Consider the following 4,214-nt stretch of genomic DNA (forward strand, 5'->3'; position numbering starts at 1 on the left):
GGACATAATAAAGTCCAGAAATAGATTCACATATATATGGTAAACTTATTTATAGGCAAAGTGACACTGAAATATAGTGGGGTAAAGTTATTATTATTTAAAAAAAAAAAAATGGTTCTCAACCAATGTAATGTGTGTTTGGTAGAAAATATTTAATTCTATCTCATACTACCTAAAAGTCAGTTTCAGATGTACTATAGACAAATACAAAAGTTAAAAGTTTCAACCTCAATAGTCATTAAGAAAATGCAAATTAAACCATTAAGGCAATATCAAGTACTGGGGAGAAACCAGCCATCTCATGCACTATTGGGTGAAGTATAAATTTGCACCACCACTTTGGAAAACTGATAATATTTACTGCATACCCTATTATCTTTATGACATTGTTCTATAGCAAGCTTTTTAAATAGTCACCAAATAGGTTGCCATTTATTTTTAATTCCTAATGTTTAATGGTTTTGCACTCTAAATGAGATCTTTTTTGCCTCTGATTGCATTTTCTAATTGGTTTTTACTACATTATAGGAAAGCTTGGTTTTCTGTGTTGATCCTCTTTTTTGCCATGTGTATTTTTCAGTTGTATATGTAGATAGAAACTCTTAGGATCTGAATTAACATCAGTTTTACCTCATCATTTTAAGTATTTTCCACAATATTTTCTTTTTTGTATTATTGCTTTGGCAAATCTCTAGTAACACTGCTGAATATTAATGACGATAACAGCCCAAATTATGTGTGCCTGACAGTTTAATGATAATTTTTCTAATATTTTGTTATTAAAAATGATGTTTTTGTAGGTTTTGGGTAACTACTATTAGGTTAAAGAAGTTTTTTTCTAGTCCTAATTTTCTAGAGATTTTATTAAGGATGAGTGAGGAACTTTATTGGATACTTTTTTGCATGTCTGTTTTGGTAATTTTTATGTTTTATTATATGATTTATTATATAAATTACTTTATATGCCTTAATGTTAAAATATTTTTACTCTTTAAATATATTCCTGTGTTCTATTTAAAAATGACTTTGTGTGTGTGTGTGTCTGCATGGTCTGTGTGTGTGTGTGTTTTGCATTTGTAGTTATATCCCCTTTTTGTGCTTCTCACTTGTTTGTTTTAGGATCAAGATAATGCTAGATTTTAAAATGAGTTGAGCTTTCTCTCTTTCCGTTTTTCATATCAGAAACTATCTTTCTCTTGTTGGTTTTGGAGAGCTTACTCACCAAGTCTTTTGGACTCATTCTTTCTTAGAAGTACATCTTGTCACCTTTCACTATCATTTTTAAAAGATCTTTTTTAGGTTTATGAACATTTCTTGGGTTGATTTTTGGTAATGTACATTTTCCTGGGGGAAGGCAGTGACACTTTTTCTGGTTTTTAAATGTATTGGTATATACATATTTTACATACTTTAATATGTTAATCCTCTTTATATGTGCAGTTAAAGACTATATTATTTATCATATTATTTATATAGTTTACCTTCTCTCTTTTTTGATTAGGCTTACTAAGTTTATATTCTTTTAAACAGTTTTGTTGTCTTTTCAGAGATCCAGAATTTGGTTTTAATGATCTAATCCAATTTTTTTTTTTCTATTACACAGCATATATCCATATATATTTAGTTTTGTGTACTTTCTACAATGATGTGTGGTCCTCATCTGTGCTAGTTCCACTTGAAACAGTTTCAATAAACTGGTTACCTGTGAGAGACCGTTTGTTATTTTTCTAAATTTACCTATGACTCTATGTTTTAAAGTGTATAAAAGCCCAAATATAACTACGGTTTGAGATTCTTTTTTTCAACCAGTGAAAGAAATATGTCTCAGGCTAGACCTAGTCCTATAATACCAGGTCAGAATTTTTATTCATGGCAAATCTCTGCTATTTGCTTCCTCCTTTTATTCTTCAATAATTAACAGATTACCCAAATCTAGTATTCTATTGCCCACTAAGATTGTCTCACCTGGTTAAAATTACAATTATTTTGCTCCCGTGTATTGTTTGACATTCTAAATATCAGGGACCTCAAAAGATTCACTACTATAAATAATTTCTCTAAATCCATAACTATAAAGCAAACATTTCATGTGCTATCTACTTGTCTTCTTGACCCAGTTCACAAATATGAATGGCTTTGTATAAATGAACTCTAAAATATAAAATATTTTACTTAAGAAACAATCCTCTAACTCATTCAGCTCTGACTAGAAGCAAGGAGCATGAAGGTTGGAATACTTTTGATAAACAATGTTTCAAAAGATTCACTAAGACATAAAGTGAAAGAAAACTATATGTTTCCCTCCTGGTGGCTTTAAGTGTCACAAACTACTGACTAACAAAAAATGGAAAATATTTTTTCCGACTAGCTGACATTTTACTTATTTTGGAAATAAATATGAATATATCCCTATAACTGCCAATAACACTACTTAAGGGTCAGGCAGACATCTCCTTCAGCTACAAATGAAGCTGCCATTTCTTTGATGGTTTTAAATCTCAGAGCAAACATTGGTCTAAAACTTGCAGTCATTCTATTGCTCACTTCCTGATTTATAGCTTCTGGGGACAGAAAGGTTGTCCTGCAACAAAGACAGATGGTTAAGAAAGTGAAAACCATGCTATATTGATAATTTTGCTTATAGGGATCCAATATAAAAATACTCTGCAAATACTCTAAAAAGTTTACTTGTATACTTGGATGTTTTGCCTTTCCTGTCTATCTTTAACTCTGTGTTTGCTTTGTGCTCGGTTCCACCTAAGGTCAGTTTTGCAGACTGGGCTGCTCATTTTCACCTGCTCTAAACAGATTCATTAGCTCTATGCTGCAAAAATAAGCTACCTTTTTCTCTTCTATTCTCTTTGGATCTCTGTCATTGCTGAAGTTGAGCTGATTTTAGTGACATAGAGAAGAAAAAGCCACCCCCTGCTCTGCTTTGCAAACTGCCATTCATTTCAGGAAAATAACTCTCTGCCTGTTGGCTGAAGATCCAGCTGCTTGTCATGTTAGACCATGTGGTGTCTGCTGCTGAGTCCAGCTGTACAGCAGAGATCAGTGCCCTAAGGACTGAGCACAGAAATGCTGTGATCCCTGGCGGTGACAGGGTCTCTGCTAACAAGTCTCTAGACATTCAAGATGAAATGTCATCACCCTGGCACAGCTATCACAGAAGGATGAAACAAAGCATCTAAAGACCTTTAATAGCATCAGAGTCTGGGAAATAAGTGAAGCATCTCAGGTGTAGTTCCCCCTTCTATGGAGTTGATGTCAATTCTCTGAGCAATTGTGACCCCTTCTCTATCACCTTTATCCCCAATGCTCAGAGATAAAAAGGTAACTTGTAATAAATTTTTCCATTATTGAACTTAAAGCATTTTCAGATCTTACTGCTAGTTGTCATCCATTACTCAATAATTATAAAATGCCTATTATATAAGTTTCTCTGCTAGAAGCTAAAGTAGACAAAGACGTTTATAATCAGATTCTCTTGGAGTAGCAGGTAAGAAAAAGTCAATTTTTATTTCAGGTCCTCAATCCTACTGTGCTGGCCTAATCCAATGAGTGGTGTCCTTAAGAGAAGAGGAAAATTGAGAACCAGAGACAGAGGGAAGAAAGCCATGTGAAGATGAAGACAGAGATTGGAGTGAGTCATTTACGAGCCAAAGAATGCCATGGATTTCCAGCAACCACAAGAAACTGGTAAAGAGCCATAGAACAAATATTTCTTCTGCTTCCAGAAGGAATAAACTCTGCTGACACCTTGATTTCAGACTTCAGACATCCAGAAATATGAGACAATGAATTCCAGTTGTTTTAAGCCACCCAATTGGTGGTAATTTGTTATTGTGGCCCTAAGGAACTAGGTTTTCCAATTCTGAGACTAGGTTATAAAAGAGAAGCTTTCAGCTTGAGTATAGTCCAAAGAAGTTGGGAAAGTCGTGGAATGCACTAAGTAGTCAATATGTAGTATTCAACCATGAATTATTCATTTAAAGCTTTATTAAACTAGTTCCAATCTTATAACAAATGATAACAGCCAAGATCTGTTTCTGTGACTACTTCTACAAGTAGTGCCACCTCAAGAAATTTCTACAAACCAGGTACAGAAAAGACACCTGTTAGCTGGAATGTTTTTTTTCTACGTCAATTCCTTTGTTAGAACAGGTAACACTCGAGCCCCAGCTCCATTCTGGCTGTGGAAGAGAACAAGTCAC

This window comes from Pteropus medius, unplaced genomic scaffold (assembly GCF_902729225.1).
Source record: "Pteropus medius unplaced genomic scaffold, Ma_sr-lr_union100, whole genome shotgun sequence".
Lineage (NCBI taxonomy): Eukaryota > Metazoa > Chordata > Mammalia > Chiroptera > Pteropodidae > Pteropus > Pteropus medius.